The sequence below is a fragment of the Anas platyrhynchos genome, chromosome 6 (genome assembly GCF_047663525.1).
Source record: "Anas platyrhynchos isolate ZD024472 breed Pekin duck chromosome 6, IASCAAS_PekinDuck_T2T, whole genome shotgun sequence".
Lineage (NCBI taxonomy): Eukaryota > Metazoa > Chordata > Aves > Anseriformes > Anatidae > Anas > Anas platyrhynchos.
The window spans coordinates 21,084,580-21,112,073 of NC_092592.1; the positions used below are offsets into that span (position 1 = coordinate 21,084,580).

Genomic DNA, 27,494 nt, shown 5'->3' on the forward strand with positions numbered 1-27,494 from the left:
CAGATTTTTAGTTAACCATATTAACCAAAAATCTTTAGTTGGATATTTGAGAGCTCTTGGCTAGCTAATAGAGTGGTTCTAAAGATATAACTATTTTTTCCCCTTGTGAACCCGCATATAATAATTGCATTAGGTAACAACAACAATAACAGTCCTTGTTCTCCATAAAATATCTCTAGGTGCTTCACTTGGAGAGCTTTACCTGCAAAGAAAACCTTTCCCATGCGTAAAGATCTTGTGATTTTTCACTGTAGCTGCTCTCTGCCTCCAGAGTGCTTCGGTGAGTAATGCTGGGCCCTTGGTGCCGGGCACCCTGAATTGCAGTGCCCAGCCTTTCCTGCTTCACCCCGTTTTCTGCTGGGAGGTGCCCTGCCTGCTGTCGGTATTTCTGTGTCCCTGCTGGTGCAGTGGGGACCCTCTCTCTGCTACTTTCCAGGTGGGAAAATGGATCTAATAGGAAGGGCTTGAAAAGGAAGGCAGCTCATACACCAAGCCCTGTGCGATAAAGACAGGTTCCTTTTTTACAAGCTCTACACTGGAAGTGTACCACTCAGGAGCAGTTTGCAGAAGCGCAGGTGAAACTTTGCTCCCTGTGCCCAGAGGAGGCTGTGCATTGCCCCTGGCCACTGGAAAGTGTGCTGGGACTCAGGTTCTGGGCTGGCTTTCCTGTTGTCCCCTTCTCTGGCCAGAGGATCCTCTCCTGCTTCAGGACCTGAAAACGTGGGTCTGCGTGCATCAGCCTCTGAGAAACTCGGCCGCAGTGCCAGGCACCAGAGCTGGCTGCTCCTCCTGACTTGTGTGTTGGCCAGGGCCTGGCCCTTGGTAAAGCTCTGCTGTTTTGTTCTTTGTTTAGGTTCCCCCATCCAGCTTTTCTGCTAGTACAGTGTTAGATGGAGCCCTGAGTGAATGGATCTGCTTTGGGTGGTTGCTAATGAATTGGCTAATTATTAGGCTGACTGATGGTTTAGTTGATGATTTGGTGGTTGCTGGTAGCTTCATCTTATGGTAGAGGCATCCTTCATGTGTTTCCTGGGGACTGGGGTGAACACAGGGCTGGGAATCAGGAGTTTCCTGTAGCTCTTCCTTTGCTCTGACTGGGTTTTGTAGCCTGGGGCAAAGCTCTCTGCCTCAGTTTCCTTAGCTGCAAGAGGGAAGTAAGCATTCAGAGCTCTTTGGGGTGTTACGGGCATTAATTAGTTCCTGCTTGTTAGGGGTGATTTGAAAACGTGAAACATAATCATCTGACTGCCCAAGGAACAAGCTGGTTTTCTGGCTGGCAGGATGGCCAGCAAACTGGTGAGCTGCTTAACTAGCTTGGTTAATGACCTGCTGCCATGACAGTGGGATCCAAGCATGTTAGGGCATTCCCTCTCAGCAGCGTGGAGCTACCTGTTTTCTTCCTGAGGTAGCAAGGCGTGCTAAAGCTTAACCTGTGGCTTAGAGTTCTGCTCGTTGGATTTAAGTGCTTCCTCGGAAGAGATTTCAGCAGAGGTGAGTGAGGCAGGCCAGCCGAAATGCAGGCCCTGCTGGTGATATGGTGATGGGCAGGATCCCGGGCCTGGAGGCTGAAGGCTGGAGGTGGCCGCTCTCCTTGGTGCTGAAGGAGCTTCTTGGAGCTCTTAGGGCGGGCTGGAGGGGCCCCAGCCTCCCCTTGTCAACCCCTGTTTTTTTTTTTTTTTTTTTTTTTTTTTTTTATTTACTTATTTTTTTTGTCAAACGCTGACCACGCCGCCTCATAGCTTGTGTTTGTTCAGTTGACGCTGTGCATTTATTCACTCACTTATATCGTTGAGGGAAATGTCCTGTTCAAGAACGTCGTGTTACTGGTTTCTCGGAGCAGAACAAGCATCCCCCCCACTCTGGATCACAGTATTGGAAATTAAAGAGGACTGGGCTTTATTCAGGAGAACTTCAGCCTGTACCTCTGCTCCCATGAAAGTTCCCTGTTTCCTAAGCAATTCGGACAGATGTTTGCCTAATCTGTCCTTAGAAACCTCCAGTGATGTCACCCTTCTCTCTCCTGGCAAATCCATGGCAGTACTTACTCCTCCAGCATTCTTCCTAATGTCCAAAGTAAATCTGTTGTTGTTGTTGCAGTCTAAGCCCAGGAGTTCTTTCATGTATCTGTCAGTGACATGAAAAAAAACAAAACATTCCTTCCTGCTCCCAGCTATTAGCAAACTGCAGCCATCTCTCTCCTCAGTCTCTTCTTCAACTACACAGTTCCAGTTCTTTTGGTCTCCCCTCCAATCTCATCTTTACAGATGTCTGATCATTTGTTTGCCACTCCTCAGGACTCAAAGGCCTAAGTAAATGTGCATGTTGCCTAAATTGTCCCAGATGGAAAGCAGCCCACCAAAGAAGGCCTTTCTAGGACAGGTTACAGTGGGAAGAGTAATTCATGAGTTTTGCAAAGGACACTGCTATTCATAATCCTGGTGCCTTAAATGCTTTTTTTCCTGAAAAGCTTGACACACTTGACTCATGGATGTGATTCATCATCACTCCAAGATACTGTTCTGCAAATCTGCTGCCTCCTAAATTGTGTTTGCACAGCCAATTATTCTTGACAGTGTGGTGCCTGGTCTTTTTTCTTTCAGTTTGGAATATTTTTTTGTGTGTATGGAGGGCAGTATGTAGTTTTCTTACATTTTGGAAGAAATTTTACTGGGCTAAGAATGTCTTCTTTCTCATCATCCACAGAATAAAGATAGGCACAACAGTATTAAGAGAGAATTTTTTTTTCACATTGCAGTCAGCATTGTGGTGAAGATCTGTTAACTTCTGCCAGGCCTCTCTCTCTGAATTTCTTATAGACAAGTCTTTGATTACAAACATTTTAAATAGGCTTGCTGTCTTTTTCACTGCTCAATCTGGATGTGCATAGGAGTGGAGCAGGGAGAAAGATGTTTGTCTGTAGGACCTCTGCCTCTTTACTTACAGAACCTGCAATGAGTCAGGGTCCTGCTGGAGAAGAAATGCTCATCTCATCGTTATTCAAAGGGGAGTTCCAAAGAGATGTTGGAATTTACTTTGCCCCGGTAATAATTCACTATTTTTTAGGGTCATGTTTTCCCTTGCTTCATCCTAAGATATGGCTCCGATTCAGAGAGGTCACTGCTGAGTGTAATGGGGATGGTGGTACTTGCACAGGCTGGGCTATGTATGCTGAAAATATAAGGGGGCTCCAAAATGAACGAGATTCCTTTGGACCTTCATTCCTGTGTGCCTGAGTTTCTTGTCTCTACAATGGAAATAACAAGTCCCATTTTTGGAAGATAAATGGGTTCAACTGAGAAAAGCAGTTAGCCATTCCTGTGATGAACACCAGAAAAAAAGCACAGGAGAAAGAAAGCTACAGGTCTGTCTTCAGAATAAGGTCTCAGCAGTGAGCATAGTACATAGCACCTAACAGTGAACAAAGAGAAAATAAAACAAGGGCAGAGCCTCTTATTAAGGGAACACCATCCTAAGCCCTAGATTAAAGACACACTTCCTTGGAAATATGGTTGCATAATTGAATCTTATACCAGAATGCAATGTTTGTCTGGGGGCTTTAACACTACAAGGCAGTTTTAATTCTGGCATTGCATCCTTTTGGTTCCTTGGCTTTGCACTTCAGGCAGGATCTGTTAATGCTGTAGGCAGCGATGTGTGTGTGTGTGTGCGCACGCGTGCATAGTGGAGGAGACACTGCGTTTGGTTGCCAGAAAAACTAATTTGGACTCCACTGGAGCTGTGAAATGCTGCTTACCCTCTCCTATTAGGGGAATATCTGGGGAATGGGGAAAAGAAGTCTCAGAAAGCCCTGCATGGTTTATTCTTTTTTGAATTTTGATAGAAGAAAAGGTGAATTGAAATTTAACCTTTGAATGACAAAAAAAAGGGAAAATGTTTTAATGCTCTTTTCATCCATCACCCCTTCTCTTCCAGTTCTGGAGCCCTTTTAGAGCTGGTTGGATACATTTACATAGCGCAAATGACTCACCGCTAGTGAAAAACTTCTAATTTTCCCTTTTTCCCAGAAATCAGCTCCGCTGTGGGGTCCTGCTGATAGCTGTGATGATGCGTCACAAACTTGGGGGAGTCTGTTTCTCACCCATGATAGGAAATGTCTTTGTCTAAATACAGGCTGAGGGAATATGTTTTTCTCATGAGCCCTTTGTTAGCTAAGGGCTAACATGAGTTAGCCCTAATGAGTTCGGACTGGTGGGATCCTCTGTGACACGGTGATGACTGCTGAAGATACCAGCGTAGTATGGTGGGAAGTCAGATGGGAACAAAGTGAAAGTGGGGAGGTGAGGAGAAAGGGGTCAGGGACAAGCTGAGAAAAGAAGATGAAGAATAAAGGGAGCAGAAGCACAGCTGATGTGACCCAGGTCGCTAATGACAGTTTTGGCTAGTCTGAATGCTCACCATTGGCACAGGAAGCTGCAATCAGGCTTCTCCCTGTTTTCAGCAGGAATGGACAACATGAGCCAAGAAGATCTCTGCACCTTCGGAGCGCCAGAGCAGGAGGGGGGGGCATATATTGCTTTTCATGTTTCACAGATGCCCATGTGGTCTCCCATAATGCCAAGAACAAGTTAAGTCTCCCTAATCTGCTTGCTGGAGTGAACACAAGCATACGTTTGATAGAGGCTGACAGGCGTGACCCTGGCTCTTCCCTGAGAAGCAGCCATGTCTGAAAGGCTGGGCCATACAGGGCCAACACTGCCGAGGGAGCCAGAAGTGTGCAGAAATGTTCTGACTTCTTGAAAAGGGGACTGGCATCCTCCTACAGCCAGATCTCACCAGTATCCTAGCTGTATTTTCAACTGTGTGGTCCTTGCAGATGTGAGCACTGGAAGTGACAGTGCAACTACCTGCCTTCATCTTCCCCCGGTTCTTTCCTCAGCTATGTTCACCCAGAAACCATCTGTCCACTCTTTATTCCCTGTGTTAGTTTTCTTTGCCTCCGTTCACTTGGGTTTATAGTAAGTAAAGTGCTTGCCTGTGCAAATAGATGTTTAAAAATAGCCTTCATAATGCTCTGAAATGTTTCTAGTGAATATTTTTCCTCTGTCACTGTGTGTATTGCCTATGAGATGTAGTAAGAAGTATTGATTCTGATGATCTGCATGCATCCTTGATGAACAGAGATGGTTGAAAAACTTTAAAGAAAAACATAAATGACATTGCCACCTTTGTGGAAATATTCCCATTTCCCAACAACTCTATTTGTGAAGTCTGGCCATGTATCATACCACACTGTTGGATGTGCAGGAGGAAGGTCTGTCATTGCTACAGGCTGGTTACGTCTCCATGCATTTGTATATTGCAAGAGCTGGTGGTCCCATGTTTGCTTCCCTCCATTGCACTGAAAGAGTTGATCCTAATGCATGAGAGATTTGTTCTCTGAAATGAATGTTTCCACTCTACTCATAGAATTTCTAGTGATCTGTGTTCAATATCAGGGTTGCAATCAGCATTCAGAATCTTTTGAAGGCCATGGAAATTTTTGTCCTGATCATGTCTGATGTGCTGAAGGGTTACTACACGGCCTGAGATTAGGTTCTGTATTTGACCAAGAAGATCTTTATTCCACAATAAGTACCTTTTATGACTTCTTCTAGGAAAAATGACACCCCCATGTGATAATGGAAGCTGTTGGTGAAGATGGCCATTTGGCACCTACAATGTAGGAGTGAGGCTGGACTGTATTTTTTGTGCCTCAGAAATTTTAGGGGTTTTGTTTTTTTTCTATTTTTCAGTTGGCAGTCATAGACGTGCTGAGAACATGATTGCCAGCACAAGCTGGAAAGCAAGCAAGCTTTTAAAAGCCTCTCGGGGAGATGACTTCTTTTTGTGCCTACAAATATGGCCACTTCCAGCTTTCCATTTGGATCCTAGAGCTGCAAAATGGCATTTGTCCACCAGAGGGCATGTGGGCCATTTTCTCCTTCTGAGCACAAAAAGGGAAACAGAAAGGTTTCCAAAGCAGACGCCCTTCCAAAATGGGACCCAGCAATGGCTGCCCCAGCCTTTGCCCTGGCATCAGGGATGCTGAGGAAAGGCGTGTGGCCGAGCGAGCTGGCAGCAGTAGGGTTGATGTGGCTGTGCCGCTACAGCAGAGCCACCTCAGTGTGATGTGGGGTTCTGCCTGCATGAAGAGCTAAATGAAAGTCTTTATGGTGCCATGACTTTATGGTTCCCCAGACTTGCATTTCAGACCCCTGTATGTGTGTGTGTGTGTATATGCACATGTGACGGAGAGAGGTACACACTTGTGTGCGTGTACACACCCACATTTGCTCACACTGGTATCTGTAGCCACACAGGCCCACTCTATAGCTTGCAAAGTAAATTAGACTTAAATGACTCTTTGGAAACAAAATAAATCAAATAGCATAATAGTACCATCTTTTTATCTCATTTGTTCCCATACAATTAGTAGTTTTACTGCCATGTTGTGACAGGTGACTGTGTTTGACCTTTGCCGCTTGGGTGGTTGGCTGGTGCTCAAACTAATGAAGACCCTTAATGGATTGGCTTTTGTGAGGCTGTGAGCGGTGGGGTTAAAGAGAAAATGGTGCCTTAGACAGAGTCCAGAGAAGATCCTTCAATTAAACCTGAAGTCTATTAGCAAAGAAATATTGAGGAGGTTGAGAGTTAGCAATGATTTAACCAGCAAGTCTTCCTTGTGAGTCGTTAAAATTAAAAAAAAAAAAATTCTCCCTGGTTATTTATTGTTGAGCATGTGCTTGGACTCCCGTCCTCTTGGGTGAGAAGTGAGAGCAGAGCCGTTGGCTTGGAGAGACCGGGGCTATAGGGCCCTGGTCCCGAGTTTGTTAGCCCCATGGCTCACACACAGCTGTGCTTGCCTTGGGCAAAAGAATGAGAAAAAAAAATGAAGCAAGAGCAGAAGGAAATGGAGAGTGATGCTAGGGAAGATAAAACCAGATCTCTGGGATAAATAAGACTTTTTGGAACTTAATTGTTTTTCACCATGTAAATAAATTACAGTGAAAGAAAAGGAGAACCAAGTAGCTTCTGGGCAATGAGTCTGAGGGCAGTGCTGAGCTCTGGAGCATGAGGAATGGACAGGAGCGGAGAGAAGCCATGGGGAGGCTGGTGCAGGACAGGCGGGGACTGGGCAGAGCAGCACAAACGGATCTGACAAGGAGTGGTAGGCGTGGGGAGCCAAGGGATGGCTGAGCCCCAAGAGCACTGGCAGCTCCAGGCCTGATTACAGTAAAGGACCCTGGGGCCATGCTGCTGGCTTGGACACTTCAACAAAAGTCCTGCACATGGTGCATGCAACTTGCCTGCTGCTCCATGGGTTCTCCTCCTGCCCCCAGTAGCTAATGTCCTTGTCCCTCTCTGTCAGTTTCAGTGTCAAAACCTGAGCATTTCCCATTCCTGCCTGGAAGTCTTCTTTCCTTTTGTTTTTCAGAATTGTTTCACTTTCAGGCTGAGCAGCATCTTGCAGCAAAGTCTTGAGCAGAGCTGCATCTCCGTGTGCTGCTCACTGCTCCTTTGGGCGATCCATTGTCCCACAGGTGGGAAACATCCGATGAGGGAAACCATGAAGCTGCTTGTGTTGGGTGGGGACCTGCCTCCCCACAAGTCTCTTGCTTCCACACACCGCATAGCAAACCTCAAAGAATCTAACACATTAGCCAGGCAAACAAAGGCCAAGATGGGACAGGTGAGACTAAGGAAATGTGTCCTGGGTCCTGACATGCCTCCTTCATGCTGGCCTGTGCTGTGGGCTGATTCAACATCTTGGTGTCTAGCTTTTCTCTTCCCTGCCCTACACCCTTGTAGAAAAAACAGGCAGGGAGAAAACAGCTCCCAGGAGGTGTATTAGCTCTGTGCTTCTCCCCTGTGGTTCTGGGGATAGTTTTCTGAAGGTGCAGTATTTTTTACAACTCTTCCTGCCACTGCTGCTTCTTCTTGGTGCAAATACCTTACCTGATAGAGCAAGTACCTGTATATGAGGTCAAAGCTGAGCTGTCGTGCTTGGATGGGAACTGTGCCTAGCACCAGACTGAACTGGGCACACCCCATTATTGGGGTGATGGTTTGTCTTACAAGTAGCTTTTGGAGACAAAAAGTGAAAAGTAAAGAAGACAGCCAAGAAGCCTCAATGGGCAGAAAATTGGACTCTCTGTAGAGGCTTTGGCTGTGTCCCAGAGATGTCAGGGCAACAGAGCCATAAGGAACTAGGCCCAAACTGCTTGCTGTTTACATAGATGTAGCTGGACTTGCCTGGTCTATGACTTTTTCTGGCTTATAGGAAAAGGAGTGGCTTCATGCCACTTCAGTTGAGTCATCACACAGCTTTGAAGTGTCTCAGATGTGGTGCCCAGCTGTTCCTCTTCCTGGGTTCTGCCATGTGAACACCCTCAGACAAGACTCCTGAGCTGAACACCCTGCTCCAAAGATTCCGAGCTGTGCTCGAGGACTGCCCTAGTCTTCATCTGTTCTTCTTTCTGTCTGTCTGTCTGTCTATCTAATCTTTCATACCTTCCCCATGGAGCAATCCCTTTCACTCAGTCCCTCTGTTTCCTCTTTTTTTTTTTTCCTTTTTTCTCACTGTTAGACACATGCCCCCCCCCCTCACCTCCCCCTACTTTGGGGATAATTTAACATGTTACACACTAACTTTCCAGTAATGGCACTCCGGCTTTTTGAAATTCTGCTTCCCTGTTTTATGGCTGGGCCTCTAATGGTTATCTCGCAGCCCTGCCTCTGGCAATCATGTAAGGAATAAATAGAAGCTGACACAGTAATTTACTTAAATCTTCTCCACACTTTTGCAGCATTTTCCTCCAGAGGATACCCCCGAAACAACAATTATTTGAAATGTCACGCGTTCCTGCCCCTAGGCTACCGACAAATGAACATTAAATCTATTAACAACAAAAAAAATTAAATGTTTACTTTTCTGCGAAGGTAAAGGAGAAGCTGGAGAGAGGGAGGGATGTCTCCAATAAATTTCTTCTCAATAATAAAGAGGTGTAGTTAATGTTCTCTCTAAGCAGAGTCAGCTTGCAGCCCACATCTGTGAGGACAGAGATGTGATACTGCCACGCAGCCTTGCCAGGGCAGCTCCAATAGTCTCATTTTTCCAGAACAGGGAGCTCATTTGGTATTTTTGCAGATTAAATAAGATGTTTAGTGGGCCAGGAGCTGCCACAAACAAGGTGGTCCCAGCCCTCACCCCACCTAGCTAGTGCATGCTATGGGGATTGGACAGGTGGGAGCAGAAGAGCTACCCCCTCAGCAATGGGAGGTGTTTCACAGAAAGGAAAGCTGAGTATTTTGGAGCTCTGCCCCAAAATCCTGTAGAAACTCTGGAGGTAAGGCCCAGCTCCTTTACTTTTCCGCCCTATGCTCCCACCCCTTTGATGAACCTAGGTAGGCAATACGGAGGTGGGACAATGAAGGTGGACTCAGCCCTGCACCTGGTCCTGGTGGATGATGGTGGGTGAAAGTTCCCATGGGATATGGGCAGAACAGGGTCAGGACACAGGCCTAAAGCACCATTTTCTAGTTCTGCAGATAGGGAATTTCAAGTCCAGAATGGGTCAGAGGCTCACCAAGATGCAGTGGCAGAAATGGAAAGAAGTGTCCCAGCTCTACAATGATCACTTCATACTGTCTTGAAAATACTGTCCCAGTGTTTGAACTTTACAACTATTTTCCCTGTCCATGGATTCGCTGTAGAAGTCCCTTGGGATCCATTGTGTTTATAGAGCCAGGAATCCAGCCCTTTGACTTTGACATGTCATAAAGCACGTCTTTTGTGAGTGAACTTGTAAGGGAAAGTTTGTCAATGGATGTTGAACGTTGTTCCCCAGAAAACTAGAAATGAGTAGAAAACTCTGCTCCTCTCTTATTTTTTTTTTTTCCCTTTCTTTCAGCAAAAGAAGCTTGGGAGTAAACCTCAAACACCTTGAATAGAGTGTTACCTCTTACATGCCATATGAACCAATCATCAATATGGAGTGTGTTGTGGACAATATGTCATCAATATGGAGTGAGTATGTAGACCTGTTGTCTACCTCTTGAAGCAGGACGTACGGACATCTGACCAAGTCGCCCTCTCCTGTTCCTTTCTGCAAAATGACCAGGTACTTTAAACTTTGCTGTCATCACAGTTCCCTCTATCACTGGGCAAGTATGCCCCGAATATGTTGTTGGTTTTTTTTTTACTTGCTTTTTTGTTGTTGTTGTTGTTTTGTTTTTGTTTTTACCCCAATAGGCTGTGCCCTCCCTTTATGCACCAGTTGTGACCCTCAGAGGCAGGCAGTGGAGGAGACATACGGTAGATCTGCTGCACTGAAGTCCTGGCAGAGCCTACTGTCCCAGTCCTAGTTCCCTTCACTGCTGTTCTATGTAAATGATGCCAGTCTGCCTGCTGAGGTGGTCGGTGATACAGAGATGCTCAGTCAGGCATCTGGAATGCTAGACTACTTTTGAACTGATCTGTGGGAGATAGTGCTCCCAGGTAGTGATCACAGGATGGTGTCTGCTTGGCAGCAGGCTGTCCAAGGTAACTCCGGAGTTGTGCTACACAGGCGTGTGCCAAGTTTGTACCGCCAGAGCATTCAGAACTGAGACAGGGCTTCTGAGTCCCATGGCTCCCCTTGACTTTTTGTTGCTACCTGCTGTGGTTGTTTAAAGAACATGGGGAAAGATCCAAGTGTGTGCTAAGTGTGTGTCTGGAACGGGTAAACTTTTTTCTTTACCAATAATCCTGTTGACATCCAACGGTGTGGTAGAAGAGGAAAGGATCTCTTCCAAGGAATCAGACTTAGCTTTGGATGAACAGCTGTTTGGGGCTGTTCTCAGGCCTGCTACAAATTCCTTGCCCACTGTCTTGTACTGCCATGACTCTACATGGAGAATTTGTCCTCTCTCATCTGGAGAGAGAGGACTGTGGGGCTTTTCTGTACGTTTCCCCCTTAGTTTCCAAAACTGGCCATCCTTCTGATGGAAAGGGTTGTCTTCTTCCCCACTTCAGTGTCTGAGGATTAAACGATGCATGAAGGACAAGGTAGATGTGTTACATCCGTGATCAGACAGCTCCACAACATGTATGTTCCATATGGGAAACCACAGAGCTAATGATGTACAGAGCACAGGGCTCTGACTCGGCCTTAACAAAGACTTCTTTAAGGTGTGTTATAGATGCTGGAGAATATACTACAAATGAAATCCATCTCAGTATTGCAACAAATTTATTTAAATAGTTCCACTGCTAGCCAGAAGTCTGAGCATGTTTATGAGTTATCCTAATGCCTATAAACACAGTTATGTGGCCTAATATATTGGGATGGACTCTTGGCTAGTATATGTGTACCAATTTAGATTAATGTCTCCCATCATAAATTGCAAGACTTCAAATGACCATTTTCCTATAGTTAAATAGGAAAAAAAAAAAAAAGTGGGAAATTGGGAAGAGGGCTCACCAAACTACTTTGCATTAAGCTTTATTAAACTTCTTCCTGTAATGTCTCCACTTTGATCTCTTCTCTGCCCAGATTCAGACCTCAGCTTCTGATTTCCACCAAGGAAGGCATGCAGGGTAGCTGGGTGCCTGCACTTAACTTTTTTTTTTTTTTTTTTAAGCTTTGTATCACGTTCTTGTGCTCTCAATTCCGGATAATGCTGGATCCCTTTTATCCAGCCCCTCCTCTTGCCCTTTCAAGTGAAAAGAAGACTCCTGTGCCCCCCCATCAAAGTTAAAGGGAGGCTTTAGAGAGGAAGGCTCAGCACGCCGGGGCTCTTGAGCCTGTGTTTAATCTCGTTTCCCGTTCCTGTGTGCCTCTGTGGCTTCCCTGCCAGTTTCTTTGTTGCTGAGTTTCTCATTTCCTTTTATTTGTGTGTGCGGGAGGTTGCCAGGCTCGCTGGAATGCAGCTGAAGTCATCTTGGGGAGACGCGTTTCGGCCCCCGCCCCGGGTTCTACATGACCTGCCTCACCCTGCAGCGGGCTTGCCTGGCTGCACAGAGGCGAGCCCGGGAGAGGCAGCAGGGACGAGAAGTGCCCACCTGGCTGCTGCAGGTGGATTGTGCAGGGGTGGCGTGTCCTACGCTATCAGGGTGCAGAGGGCGGAGGTGAAGGGATGGAGGGAGAGCTCCTGTCCTGCCAGGGGAAGCAGGGCAGAGATGCATGCAGCCTCTGGCAGGGGATGGGGGCCTGGTGTGTCTCAGCTCCTGCATAACCTCAGCTGACCCCAGTGCAGTGCCCTGGCTGCTGTCCGTGGCTGGGTTCTGCTGAGTGATGCTGGGCTGAAGGTGTGGCCTTTGGCTGCATGCTGGGGGCCAATACAGGCTGTGTTAGGCTCCAGAGGGAGAGAGCTGGAGTCATACAGGGAAACTGAATATGGTGAGCAAGGTGAGCAAGGTACATCCCCGAGACCTTACGTGACTGTGTCACAGGGAGTATGCAAGACAGTGGGAAAAAGGAGTTCCTCACTACAGGAGAGTTCCTGACAGAAAGGAGAGTGATGCTGTGGGATGGTTTTGTTTAGGATGGGTCTGGAGTGTCTAGAACTGCCATGTAGCAGTGTGCAGCAGTACTGGTTGGAGCAGAGAATGGGTAGGTTTTGGTGCTATTTTCTGTTCAAGGGCTCTGTGAGCAGCAGTGATATCAGAGCACTGTTTTGACATAGTCTCCAGCAAGAAGCACATTTCTTCTGTGCAGTTTTGAAGGTCTGGATAGGGAATCAAAGCTTGCAATGCTTCAGTATTTCCATATTGCTCTCCTTTGGTCTGCATTCTCCTGGCTTCCTTTGTATTGAGCAAGTTCTGTGAGACAAAGGTGGTCTTACCAGGTGGTGTTCATGCCTGGTTCTCTAAGAATATGTTTTGTCATAGTACTTCAGGAGAGAAATCTGGAGAGGGATCTCAGACCAAACTAATCCATTGACTACATTGGGTCCATTGAATTGTTCCTTGTTTTACGTTTATTTTGTGTGTGTGGCAACTCTTACCTTTTTATTCTAAAAATTCACTGGCCTTTTTTGACCTTTTCCAGAAGGAAAGAGGGAAGGTCTTAATGATTTTAGAAAACTGAAATTGAGCAGAATTGCTTTAAGTTAGTTTTCAAACCCCTATAGATGGATCTATACCACAGGTAGGTCAAACAGGTACACAGAGACTCCCTGCTATCTATCAGTACCTATATGTAGTAGATCAGTGTACATATTTTTAAATGTGTTTTCCCTGCCTTCTGAATTTTATTTTTATTTTTTTGGCCTTGTAATAGCTTATTTTTAGCTCATCCTGGTTTGCAAGGATGTGTTATTTGGCTTCTCAAAGCCTCTGTAAACCTGTCTTCTGTGGCTGTGAGCTGGTTACTGTTGTGCTGCGTGGATCAGAGCTGTTAGGCTCATGGACCCTCTGGCTACCAGCCAGCATGATATCTGCCAAATCTCCCTGCTGCTTTGTTCAAGGAGCATTTGTGCTGCCATTGTCTCTCTGTTCCCTCTGGACAGGCCTGTGGGGTTGTGCAACTATGAGTTTGTGTAGTCTCTACCTGGATGTAATTGTTTTGGCCTTGTACCTAAACAGTCTGTCAATCTGCAACCCCGAAACTCCAGCAGGAGACCCAGAGATTGCATCACATGTCAAGGGGAAGACTGAGTGGTAAATATAATCCAGTGAGCAGGGAAGTGTCACTTGCTGTAAATACCCTTCTGCCCTTTCATCTCTTGTGGTGATGCTATTTCAACCCAGTGTTTTAAATATCTTCATGGAGGAGCTTTTGTACTTGCTTTCCCCCACCTCCCCTCTCTTCCCCCAGTCTCCTGTGAGGTTGGGTTACTTGCTTTCTGCACATCTAGCTGTTCCCGAATTACTTTTGTGGAGGATTCCTCCAAATTTCCAGTGCTTACTAAAATTGAAAATTTGTTTTCTTCATTACTAAGATATTGTGAAGACAACTTCCAATAAGCCCAGTGTCTTATTCTTATGTTAGACAAATACTTGTATTCAAGCATTTTTTAAAGCTTCAGCATTTCAGAATTTCACTTTATATTTTTATTTTAACAACCTCAAATCTTCCTATTCCCAATTTTCTTCACCAGGATGAAGTGCTATAGAATGGCAGAGCAGAAGGAAAGCACATCTTCTAACCACTCTGATTATCCCCTGCTGCTGCTTGGCATCCTCACATACTGCAAGAGAAACGCCAGACCTGGAAGCAATCTGCTGAGAGTTTCAGATTCTCTCTGTTCCTCTCTTCCAGTCCATTAGGCCAGAAAGGGAATGGCAGTCAACAAGTATTTCATCTGGAAGTGTAGTCCTGGGATTTCCCCAGATTTCTACCCCAGCTTGAGCTGAAGACCAGTTTCCAGTTATCAGTCATGCTCTGCTGAATCTCTGTTCTGATTTTTTAGAACTGATTTTTTTTTTTTTCCCTCACATTGATATCTGCTTTGCACTCATTCAGGATGTGGTTGGATCAGGCTTCAGCACAGGTCTGATTTCTACTCATGCTAGTTACTGCTGTCTGGATATAACATGGTCCTTATTCGTGACATAATTAATCCTTGAAAAGGAACAGAGTTTTTTGCAGAGGTTTGGCCTAGGTCTACTTCTGATCAATATTTGTGTTAATCATTTTGATAATAAAATGGAAACCAACCAGAGAAAGTATGCAGGAGGTAGTGAGCTGGAAGAAGGCTGCAAATCTGTTGGACAACAGGGTTGTAACTGAACGCAGTTTGATATGCTGGAGAAACTAAAACTGGGCAAGTAATATTCAATAGCTGCAAAGGCACAGTGTGGCTAAGCAATGGGGTAACTGGTGCATTGCAGAGTGAGGGCAGTTTACAAACAGGGTTAATTACTAATGTTGCACTTTTACAGGAAGGACATCGTTGGGTCTGGTTTATATAAATGCCAGGGTCACTGCTAAGGCACAAAGAGGTTCCTGCAGCTCTCTGGTGTCCTGCAGTGGGGTCTTGTCTAGTGCTGAACGCCACAGTTCCAGGGCTGTGTTGGTCTGTTGGAGGGTGTCAATAAAAAATAGCAAGGATGAAGCTGGAAACCGGGTACTATGAAGGGAGGTTAAGGAACTGCTTTAAAGGAATGTAGGAGAGAAAACTATGGGTGTGAAACGCTCAGTTTCCCAGCATGTAAATGGATTATATAGAGAAGAGTGAGAACAACCATTTTTTGTGCCCATTTGCTAATGAGCAGAAAGAAACAGGTATCTCTAGAAAGGAGGAGACTGGGTAGTAGAAAGCCCTTGCTATCTCACAGAGCATGGAAGCACTGGTAGAGGTTACCCATGTAACTTCTGGGATCTTGACTGGACATGTTCCAGAACATCAACCAGGGATGATTTGTATGTATTGGTCTCGACAAGGCAACGTGGGGGTTATTACATTGCTTTTTCCAGACTATATTTCTGTGTTTCTCTCAATCCTTCTCATCTACCTGGAAGCTGGCAGGGCAGTGGGAACGTCAGAGGAGTTTGTACCTTCCTTTCTTTTATGGCACGGACCAAGAGTTCTCTATGGTGGCGCTTCACACTGAGTAGGTTGATGCCCTGCTTGTTTGTAGGATCTCTATCAGAAAGCTTTTCACTTTAGAGCTAAACTGTGGTGTAGACTTCATGGCAAGTTGAGCAAGTTGCCTGGCTTGGAACTGAGATCACAGCAGGGTGTTCTGCCACCACGCTGAGGAGAATTACATAGGTATAGCTTTTGGGCTCCAGCTGGAGTTTGGCTTGCTTTTGTGATACTTACTATGACTCCTTCCCTCACGGTCACAGACTTCAAGTCATTTTGCAGCACATGTTGCTGTCGTCTTTTTTTCAGGGAAAACACAAAGTTGGGCACCCTCCCAGAGATGAAAACCTATTCCCCCGGGTTTCCCTGCATGCTACTGATTGCTCACTTTTTATGACAGAATCTTAGCATACATGAATCTTTTGTATCCTCTTACTAACTCACAGGCATGTGCCTGGAGGCTTCTGTATGCTTCAGTTCCCCCATTCCCTGCAAGATTTCTCAAATTTGAAGGCTCTGTCCTCCTGTGACTTTTTTAAAAACATAATTATTGTAGCACTGAGCACAGGCAGGCTCTGTTTCTGCTTGTACCTACTGCATCTTGATGTAATATAGAGGACTGTTTGTTTCCCCCTGCAGAAAAATTTCCAAGGAGGGGAGCAGTTTGAGATTTTCCTTTTTCCTCAGTGGAAAACCTCCAGAATCAGTGAACGCACATAGCACAGAATATGGATTCCTCCAGCAGAAAGCAAAGCTAGTTAAAGTTGTCCTACCTGATACAAAATGCTCTGAAGCTTCCTGTTGGAAGGCGATCGATTATCAAATAACTATTACATGGTGCAGCAGATTACATCTCGTTGGTGCTGGAAATGCTAAGGATTGAACTGGGACAGGCGACCCCTGCAGAGACGAGCAGTACAGTAAGCACATGGCTTTTTCACCACACCAGCTCCTCTGTTCCAGCCCATGCCACTGGCAGCCCAGTGCTCTCCCCCTCTCTCTGCAACCCTGGCATATGCATGGCTCGTTAGCAGCAGCCTGGCAATCAGGGGAGCCTGCTATGGCAGCAGCTGCTTTTCCAGAGCTGTCCCATGTGCAGTGCAGTGTGGGGGCTGTTTGCCAAGGTGAGGCGCTCCCTGCAGCTGGCTGGGGTGGGGACCGGGTAAGAAGGGGTTGGCTTTCACCAAATAGGACCAGCTGGAGCAAACTTTGCTTCCTTGCAGTGCTTCCCATCTTGTCCTCCTCCCTGCCCAGCCAGTCACCCTGCTCCCTGATGTGTACGTGGCCGAGTACCGGGGAGCAGATGGAAGAAGAGCCATCTGGCTTCAACCAGGCTTGTTCTCAGGTTGGAGCTGGGGGAGCTGCTGGAACAAAGGATGGCATCGCCTGGGAGTGCCTGGGAGTTTGTGAGTAGTGCAGGAGTCTCGAGCTCTGCTTCTGCCAGGCTCCATGGCTTCCCAGCAGCAGGTTTCCTGAGCTGCAGCGCTCATGTGCATGCCCTAATAGCAGAGCTGTGGGCTCCATCCGCTTCACCTGGTTAGGGGACTTCTGCAGGGCTTGTGTAAACCCACAGCCCATTCCCCCCCTCCTCAGCCCACACTGCTGCCCTTGCGGCAGGACCATATGGGCCACGCTCGTGGTTGGGATGCCCTGGCTTGCTTTGGTATGCCTGTCACAGCCGGGCCCCGTGGTGCCGGCTGAGCTTCTCCTGGCTCAGGTTCTGCTTCATTCCGTGCTAGCTCTGTGCAGCCCGGCTGCGTGGGGCTAGTCACCGGGGAACGGGGGCTGGCAGAGATGAATAGAGAATGCGAACAGGTCCCTTGGTGCCCTTTTCCCTCAGTCTTGTTTCCCTCTCAGCAGGGGGAAGCAGTCTCTGCGCGGTCCTCTGCCGATTGCATTGGGGAAAGTCATTAAAAAGAATTAAAAAGGAAACGGGGAGAGAGGGGGAAAAAACAGCAGCTCAACAGCCCCCAACAGTTACAGTCTTAGACAAAAGCATGGCAGGTTGTTCCTGCTCCAAGCCCCGGGCCACCCTTGCCTGGCAGCAAGGGACAGCAGCGCTCCAGTGGTTCACTGGGAGTGGGGGAGGAAGGCCTGCAAGTACCTCTGCTGGTGCCATGGTTGTGGGGGCTGTCATCTGCTCCTTCAGACAGGCGAAAATATGTGTATGGAATTCAATTAATTGTACAAAGATTGACTCGCCCGTGTGCTGCGTTAGGCAATGGCTCCATATCCCAGCGTTTGGAGAAGGAGCGGTGCAAGATGCCCTTTCCCAGGGGCCCTGCTTCTCCTCCCCGTTGCTCTGAGGAGGTCACAGGAGGTCCCATAGCGAGCTGCTGCCCCGGCTGGGTCACCAAGTGGTGGGATGGAGGCCCTGGTTACTTGTGCCATCGCTGGGGAGGGGTTGAGCACCAGGGCTACAGGTGTCTGTCAGGGAAGGTTTGGTTTATAATCCAAATTCAGTGCCATAAAAGTTTTTCTAAAATAGTGGCCTACGCTTTGAGTCTGTCTTCAGATGCAAAGGCCGGGCTCTTTCAGTTGCAAGCTGCTTGTTTGGTCTAAGTCATGACTGGACATGAGCAGTCATCTTTAAAAGGTTTGATCCTTGAAGCCTGGATGAATGCTTGCAACTTTGAACCTATAAAGCACTCAGAGGGTTGTCCCAGGATCCTCACCATCTTTCCTTTCCTCAGCTCTTACTTCTCACACCACCTGGACATGTCTTTGAGGACTCTGGGACACAGGCTGAAACTTTAAGACAGCAGAAATAACTCTTACTGCAGTCAAACTGTGCAGGCTGCTGACAGGCATGGAGATGGGAGAGCATGGCAGGGTATAGGCTCTAAAAATCAGCTGTACAGTGCCATTCCCAAGTCTTAGGGGCCACACAGCCCGTCATTCAAGTTCCTTCTCAAATCGTTATAGAAACATCAGCATTTCCACAGGGTTTATTTCTGCATGCTGGAGTTCAGCTTGAAATTGGTTAGGATTTTAGGCTATAACTGTTATTGTACTCCCTCAGTCCTGCGTGGTGGCTCCCCATGAACCTCATAGATACGCTCGTTTACATCTCACTTGGCATACCCCAAGCTGAGGCAGAACCTGAAGGGGTTCTCCTGGTGCTGGGGAACTTTGGATCGTAACCTGAAATAGCCTCAGCTGCTGCGCAAAGCATGCTTGTGTTGGCAGTGCATTTAATAGCTTACATTAGTTTATTTACATGTGTATTCTGGCCTCTACTGTATATTGATCTGTGTCTCTGCATTTTTCTGCCTAACTGCACTCTTCAAGGTGTGACTGTGCCGGTGTTGCTACAACTTGAAGGTTTATCATCGTGCAGCTTACCGGTGCTGGCGTGAAATCGTACCGCTTTGATGCACTTGCAGCTGATTTCTAGATCAGTGGCTGATCCTGTGAAAACGTACGGTCCCCTGACAGAGGTCAGGTAAGTATATTTTGTGGTGTGTTTCTGGGGTGGGTTGTGGTGAGGTGTTGCATTGTTAAGTTGTGCGCTGGATGCATCCCTCCCCAGAGGTGTTTCTGTGGGGTGCTCTGAGGCATTCACTCTGAGCGTCACCATGGGGACAAGCAGGGGGAAGGAACACAATTTGTATTTCTGTGAGTGTTGCGTGATTGTACTCTCGCAGTGTGACAGTGAAGGTGCATGAAGAACCACATGCCTCTGTCCTGTGTGTTTCTGTATGACAATAATGCACACACATGCACTCACACATACAGGCACACACCCTCCAGGCTCCAGTGCGTGTAGGAGAGTGTGTGTGTGTGTGTGTGAATGCTATTTAAATAAAAAAGAAAGGAAGTGAATCAGGGTCGTTTCCATTTTAATTGTAAAACAGATAAGCACTAAACACTTTGAAAAAGTAAATGACTTGAGAATAATTACTATCTATTACTCTGCGTCCCAGGGGGGCAGTTGGAGGAGCCCAGATGGCTACAAAAATGGGATTTAGCAGAAAATTGAAGACATTATTCACCGTAACACATTATCAATTACCTTCATATCAATTACAATAACCTTACATTAGAAGAAGGGCCAGGAGACTATCTTCAGCCCCCAGCCTGAATAGTAATTGCAGTACCCCTATGGATGTTGTGTGTGTTAAAGGGTGGGGGGCACCACCGGGTTGTGCAGGGGTTCTGGCAGCTCCTGCTGCTCATGGGGGAGATGATAATAATGGCTCAGGGTCCTTTTCCCTCCCCTCCTTACAGTCACCTCACGGAAGGTTTTTCTCTGTCCTGTTTGTGTGGTCTAATGGCTCGAAGGGCAGCTGATGTGGCTCCTTCCAAGAAATTCTGCTTGGCTTGTCATTTGGGAAGTTCAGAGTATCTGTGCAGAGACTGCTGTTTCGCACCAGTGTCTTCTGCTTTCCCGTTCCCTCTCTCAGCCATTTCAGCCAAGCTGCTCATTATATTAATGGGGGCTGGTATGCAATCTGAGGTCCTTTTCTGCAGGACCTGGGTTTCTTTGATGTAGCAATCTGGCTCCCTCACGCCCTGTGCAGGAGGTGGGAGCTGCTCCCTCTGCCAGTCCCAGATGGGGCACCAGCTCGTGTTTACTGTAAACACTCACAGAATGGTCACAAAAGGCCTTGGGTGGGATACGGAGATGAACCAACCAAAAACAATTAAAAGGAGTCTCTCATCCTTTTATCGAGGGGTCGTGGAGAGTGTCTTAGGGAGGAGCAGTACCAGGGCTGCTTCAGCAGGCTGGTAGCATGAAGGTAGCTCTAAGGACACCCTGTTGCTGTGGCTGTTGCCTGTTGCCAGCTGGGGCAGCCCTTGGAGCTGGTGGTAGGTCAGTGCTTCCGACTGGCTGGCTGATGCTTCTGGCCTGCCATGGTGGCATTCTGAAATCCCACCTCCCGTCTTTGGACTTGATCCAGTTCAGACGGGCGTTTACACGTGCGACATCCAGCTCTAGCTGTTACGGCCTTATTTTCTGCTGCAATCAAACAGAATTCACTGCCGGCACCTGGCCTGTGCACAGGCGTGTGTGTGGGAGACAAGCATTTGGACATATCAGGGCAATTATGAGTTAAACTCTTGGTGACACTCCCTCCAGCCTCCCCCCTTTCCCAAATATGCAGTGGAGTGTCCAGTGGGTTAGTGCATGGAGAGGACTAATTGCTATTAAAAGGCTTTAATCTGGGAGATTAGTGCTGGCTCCAGGCGCTGTTTGCACACGAAGGAGATGTTTCCAATGAGATGAACTAGAATTCGTCCCTGCTGTTTTGTTGATAGAAAATCATCTTCCCCTCGGTTTTTTCTCTTTATCTCTGTCTCTCTCTATCTCCCCCCTCTCTCTGTCTCCCCCCGATCATTTGCTTTTGCCTCTTCCTTGAAGTTGAGCTAAGAGCTTTATTGTTTTTAGAGTATCAGTCCTCTTTGACCTTTTGGGAATGGTTATCTGCAGACATGCGTGCATGCAGACATGCATGTGTGTACATATACGTGCAGCCAGAATTCTGTGCTCTGAAGAGTCCTTTAGGAAATAGATCCTGATCAAGACAAGTAACGCTAAATGTATTTTCCCCTTGCTGTTGAGTCTCCTGTGGGCGAATGAACTGTCTGTAGGACTCTTCCTCTAATACAGGCCAGGCCAGTTCCTTTCTCCTGGGCACAGGCCTGATCCAGGAGGCATAAGAAAGAGATGTTGCAGACTTAATGTCTTAAAGCTCACTGCAGAGGTAATTAATGGGAGGTAATTAAATGATTACATATGGGAAGGTATGGAGCATTACTGGACCTCCAGCACGACCCAGGAAATGTCACCATTGACTTTGATGAACATTGGATCAAGCTCAATGGAAATTAATTTGATAACATGCCAGATGTGTCCAGAGAGCCTGTCCATGAAGGAGACACGTTTGACCTGGGAGCACAGAAATCTTTGTGCTACACTTACTGGAGGATCCAAAACCAGAGAGGCTTATTCTCAGTTCACTGTTGTCAGAAATCCAAGTTCTGACTATCTAGGCAGGTAATCCTTGCTGCTCCTACTCTCCAGCTGGAATTTTCACAGCATTCTAAAGCAGTAAAGTGCCAACTCCAAGAGTGCAAAAGAATAAATTGACATATTTATGTGTAGCATGAGTGGAAGGAACTGAAGACATTGTATCCCAAAGAATAGGACGTGTGAAAACTTGAGAAAAGGGGGGCTTGTGCAGAACCATGAAGTTATATGGCCCTTCTGGTCTTGAGGGTGGTCGAAAAAAAGCTATCAGTTAGAAATGTAAGTGAGAATGAGCACCCTCTGATTAGCGAGGCTGAGAATCAAGGAGAGAGCTGACTGGGGGCAGAACTGGCTCAAGATCTGGATCTTCTGTTCGAAGATGCCAAGGCTTTCCAAAGGAAAATGTTTTGTTTGCAAAGTGTCGTGCCCCCTTCTTCTGTGCACTGTCTGAATACTGTGGGCTTTGCTCTTTTGCAGGATGCTGCCAGTAACTTCCATGAGATTGCACCCCTGATTATTTGTACTATAAGCACATAGTTTTAGGAGGAAGAAATCAGGCACAGACGAGAGAGGTGAAAATTAAGTCACCTCTGTAACCGTGGGCCACTGAAGTGGTTGCAGAGCCTGTTGCTTGGCAAAGTGATGCTGAGATATGAAGGGTCACAGAATGGGCCCACTTACAGAGACTTTATAGTGGACTGGACTTTTGGATAATGGTGTCTTGCTCTCTTTCAACCTGCTTCAAAATCCAAACTGTTACTGTTAGCCAGCAGGAGGCCAGACCTACTGCTTGTGTAAATTGCTCTAGTTCCATTGTTTGCCCTTGTTCCCTCAAGTTTGCAGATGATGCTGATGTAACCAATGTGAGGATCTGGCCTGTAGCATGTGTTTGTCCCATCTGCTGTCCAGCATGTTAATTTTCATGGAAGACACAAACTTGCACGGACTGTGATTTTAAGGAGGGGCCCTTTTCCTTTTTTGAGAGCCAACTGTGAAGCCTCAGGGGCCAGATTCTGAAAGGCAGTCAATGCCAAGATCAGGAGGGGTTGGGAGCCTGGGTCCTGGCAATTTCTGACTTGTGGTCCACTACTGCCAAGGCCACAGGGAGGGAAGCATGTGTTAGACTTTTGCGTAAAAGCATAGATGATATTAAAGATTTTTCAGCAGCAGCATCCTTGGGTGGAAGGGCCAGGCTTGCGAAAAAAAGGACTCAGCTGAAATGAGCCTTGAAAAAATCCTCGAGGGGGTTAGAAATAGTGGGGCAGGGAACATATTTCCACTGCAGGTGTCAACCAAAGTAAAAAATACTGATTTCGATATAAAAAAAAAAAGGCTGAACAATTTTAAGGAGGTAGACATGTTTCACAAATAACTGCTACTTTGTTAGAAATCAGCTTATTTTTGAAAACAAAATATTTGCAAAAATGTTCTGGCTGACCTTGTCTGCATCTAGGAAATCTTCTCCTTTCCCTGAGCTACTCTAGACTGAAACTTTGATATCAATGTCTCTTTTTCTATCTTATACTGAGTCCTGCTGACAAAGACAGGTATAGTCTAAAACCATTTCCTGTGGAGTTGTCCTCTCCTGGGAGCAAGATAAAATCACTTGCATAGTTTATTCAGACATGATTATCTGTCTATGCTCTCTTCCTGGTCTCCTCCATTATAAAGCCAACGCCACGATACAACTGTATTGCTGTGGCCAAACACCTGTCTACTGGACAGGATTTCAACTTCCATGTAACAGCATAAAATGCAACAGGTAGGAGTAAAGGTGTCTATTTCTTTAGCTGATCTTAATTCCCTTTATTTCTATAGGAGCAGAAGATTGTCAGAAGATTGTTCAAGTGATTCTTCCAGCATTTGATGCTGCAGATATTTACAAGTGTTAACCTGACCAGTAATCTTGAAAATCTTGTGTTTGGGGTGCAAGATCTGCAGTACTTGAGCTTTTTTTTTTTTTTTTTTTTTGGAAATGTTTAGGCCTTATCTTTAAAAAAAAAAAAAAAAAAAAAGAGGCGGGGGGGAAAGCTATTCTGGAAATATTCTGTGAATCTAAATTCTATCCCAACCACTGTTTACATTTCTTAATGTAATTAGGATACATTTCTCAATTGTTACTGACTTAATGCAAATGGCATATGGTGAGTTAGGGTGGCAGTAATGTTAACTCATATTTTTATTGCAAGTTTCCTGAAAACTAATGAGTTTCTGAAAATCTCAGCTCTCAGTATCAGGTGAGCAAGTGAGTGTCAGCTGTCCTTTTAGTTTCTTTTCAATGTTTCTATGTCCAAGGTGTGTAGTAAGACAGAATAAATATCCTGGAAACTTATTGGAAGCTTAGAATTGAGAAGGTACTTAGGATCTGTGATGATATCAAATATTTGAATGCCCCTAATTGAACCTTTTGGTTTTAGCAGATATGGCACACTGGTTTTGAATGCCTCATGTTGGAAATCCCACAGATAGGCTTCTGGTTTCTTCCAAATACTCATGGAAACTCTTTTTTTGTCTTGGTCACCTCCCTGGATGATTGGATCCCCAGGTGTACATAGGGCATTTGGATGGGGCTGGCCTGTCAGCGTTTGGAGAAGTGTTTGGAGCTCTCTGTGTGCTGATCCATTTAATCCAGGAGAGCATGTCCAACTGTGTACATGGCTCGTGTAGAAGTACCCTTCTCATGGGAGAGCGTGTTTTTGGGAAGGGGACTGTGCTGATATTTAGAGAAAGCAGGAGAGGTGGTGATCAGTGCAGTACCAAACCAGGGACAAGACACTTAGAGGGGGCATGTGGGAGATCCATGCAGGACTGTTGTGGGAGGTAGATTCCAAAAACAGGAGGACTCTGACTCAGGCATTGGAATTGGAAAGCTCCATGGACACGAGTCAGCAGGGAGCTCACTCAGCAACTAACTAATCCCTTTTTGCTGAGCTGGAGCTATCCAAGGATGGAGCTTGCCTCCTCTAGCCTGCCAGTGGCTTTAGATATTTTAAGGAAACCTAAATTAAACCTGGCCCCTGATGGGTGTTCTGCCTTCCCAAATCCAATTAGCCAATCATGACTTTTCACTTAACCGCAGTGACTTTAATTGGATCAGAATAACAACAGGAAGGATAGAAAATTACAGGAATTTACTTAGCATGCAGGGTGGAGCCTTGCTTGCAAGCATCATCTGCAGCTTTTTTTTTTTTTTTTTTTTTTTAATTCAAGCCCCGGGCAGTTCAGCTACTACTGCCTTTAGCTGGCAAATCTCAGCTCCTGCCAAAGCATATTCCAGGCCTTAAAGGGGGAGCAAGCACTTGCCACCATAAGTCCATAGACTGTCAGCACGGGAGGGGAGCCCAGCATGCAGCTGTGGTCATCGTTACCTCAAGCATAGGCTGTAGAATTCATCAGAGGTGTAAAGCCTCCTTTAACAGTCCACAGTATTAGGAATGGACTTTCTTCATCTTCATTTAAGCTACGGACATCCCCATGAAAGGTTGTAATATGTGTGGTGGCCTGGCTTGCTGTCCCCTTGTGTTTGTAAGACTGGCCAACCTCTGTGTCAACTGAGAACCCGCAACTCAAACTTAGCTCTGAGCAAAGAAAAAATGTACTCTACTCAGTACTCTAGCCAGCAAAATTTGACTGAGTATAATGCCGCCTTTGCACTTAGTGGTGTGAAGTGGCCTTTAAACAGGTGAAAGGCCTGTGCGTGGCCTTCAGGTCTTCCAAGCTGAGCACCAGTTCACAGCTGTGCAGAGCTGAGGATTTGTGCAGCAGTTTTCTTGTGGCTTGACATCTGAGATTGTAGGGGCTGTATCGAAGCATGGTAGTCCCAAAGTATGTGTTCCTGTCCTGGTAGCACCACCAGGGGAGCTTTAGAAGGAAAATCACAGCACATCAGGACAACAAGCACCACCTATTAGCACCAGCACAAGACTTGGCACGGACAGCGATGATCTAGCAATGTCATTAATAAGCTAAAATCTTATTTTTAAATGATATCATCAGGTTGCTCACCAGTTTGTGGGAAAGAGCGGACATGGCTGGCACGTCCAGCGTTCCTCCAGCACAATTCAGAATGAGTGTCTAGAAATCAAGACATACACGAAAAGCTTTCAGGTTAGTGATTTTTTCCCCTATATTTTGCTGGCAGAGTTGGCAATGAGCAGCATATGATGAATAAAGAACCAAGCAAGACTTGGTTGCCTTTCCCCTCCCCGTTTCTCTTTCCCTACTTTCAGTATAACTGAAAGACCTCCTCAAAGCAGGTTTCCTCGTGCAGGCCACACTCCGTGCACGCTGATGCCAGTTCATATCCAAGGGATGCCTTGCAGCCTCACTGAATGTTGATCTGGATTTACACGACATAACAGGGATCAGATTTTTGCCCGCTGGGAGCTGTCAGTGAATGCGGAGTGTGACGTAGTGCTTATCTAGCATGCACACAGGGGACCCTGCTGCAAATCAGGAATGACTTCACTAAATCCAGTGGAGCTGAACAACCATAAATGAGCAGAATGAGGCCCACGCATTATCCCAGGCTAGAACGATATCTTTAACAGGCCCTAATGAATTCAGCTGCAGCATGTAGTCATTAATCCCAGTGGAAAGAGTACCATTACATGACCTGGGATTCAAGAGTTTGCTATTAATGCACCAGGCCTGATGCACGCCGTCCTGATGCACAGCCGTCTGTGGCTGCAGGCCTCGGGGAACAGGCATCACCCTGCACCAGGCCAAATCCCAGCAAGGCTCTTCTGGCAAAGCCTCTTCTGGCGCCTTCAGGTCCGGGTAAGCAGAAGGGCTGGTAAGAAGGGAGGAAAGGCCAGGGTAATATATGGCACACGGGGCCCTGAAATTGTTTATGATGCAAATATGTTTAAAAGCACGGCATTGCCTCCTCTGGGAAAAGAAGCTTAAAATTGAAGTCTAATGATAACAAATGATTGTTAATGAGTTGTCTAAACATAATAGATGGAAAGAATTAAAAGCCTAGAATAAACAGGGTTTCATTAATGCACAATAAAGAAACAACACAAATTTCATATCTTGGAGTAAAATGGGCCCTTGTGATCTTTCAGGGAGCAGGGGGCACTGAGCTGGGGAGCGTGGGTCAGGGGCTGGGAGGGATGGTGGATGCTGGCTGGGCTCCTTGCTCTCCTTGCTGCAGGAGGACGGAGCAGCTTTGCTGCAGCTGCTTGAGGCTCCACTTCTCCACAGCTTATGCACAGGAGGAATTCACCCTTCCACCAGTGCTCTTCTGGTGCTTGCTCAGATGTCCCACTTGAGCACCTCTGAGTGCTGTCAGTGCTCAGAGATGGAGACGTGTTCTGTTTGGAGGTGTTTAAGGCCAGGGACTGACTAACCCTGGCACTGGAAACCTCCATGGCTGCAGTTCAGGCAGCCCACACAGCCCTTCCTGTAAAAGCCTTACAACAGCAAATCTCAGTTTCAGGGTCCACAGGATCGCTGGGGACCTTAGGCTATTCCTAAGTAACTCTGTGAAAGTTACTAAGCAAGGCAAGCTCAAACCAGCTGTACAACAATCTACAGATTGTATTTTTTTAAGCCCTTCAGAGACTAATTTTTTTTTAAGAGCCCACAGATACAGTGAAAATCACTGCCCTAGAAAACTGTGCTACTGAGAATGTGAAATTCTGCAGAGATCTTACAAATGGTTCATCAGAGTGTTAGATGCCAAAAGCATGCAGCATATTTCATCTCAGTGTGTGTCAGATGGCGTATAGTGGATAGGTTTTAGACCAAGATTTTATTAAGGACGTGTGAAGAGATGATCAATAATTCCTTGGTGGGTTTGTTTCCTAGACTGTCTGCATTTGACATAGTGACATTATTTTTTCTATTTGTGTGTGGTAGGACACTTTGAGATTTCCAAGTTGTTTTCAGGCTCTAGAGCAGACCCACAGCTTCAGATTTCATTTAAAAACATCCTCTAGACATGAGCAATATTCTGCAAGCCACTACTGTGGTCTGGGAGGGTTTAGTCTTTCGAATTTTT

The 27,494-nt window shown here is 46.3% G+C and overlaps 1 long non-coding RNA gene across 3 annotated transcripts in view; it reads left to right on the forward strand.

Annotated features, from left to right (window-relative positions):
- The window catches only part of LOC110353763 (uncharacterized), a 315,225-nt gene that overhangs the window by 260,601 nt on the left and 27,130 nt on the right, over positions 1-27,494 (forward strand). For all 3 annotated transcript variants that reach the window (XR_011810360.1, XR_011810362.1, XR_011810361.1), the window contains 2 exons: positions 9,912-10,121; positions 18,805-18,958. This is a non-coding gene — a long non-coding RNA (uncharacterized lncRNA). The remainder of the gene's footprint in view (positions 1-9,911; positions 10,122-18,804; positions 18,959-27,494) is intronic.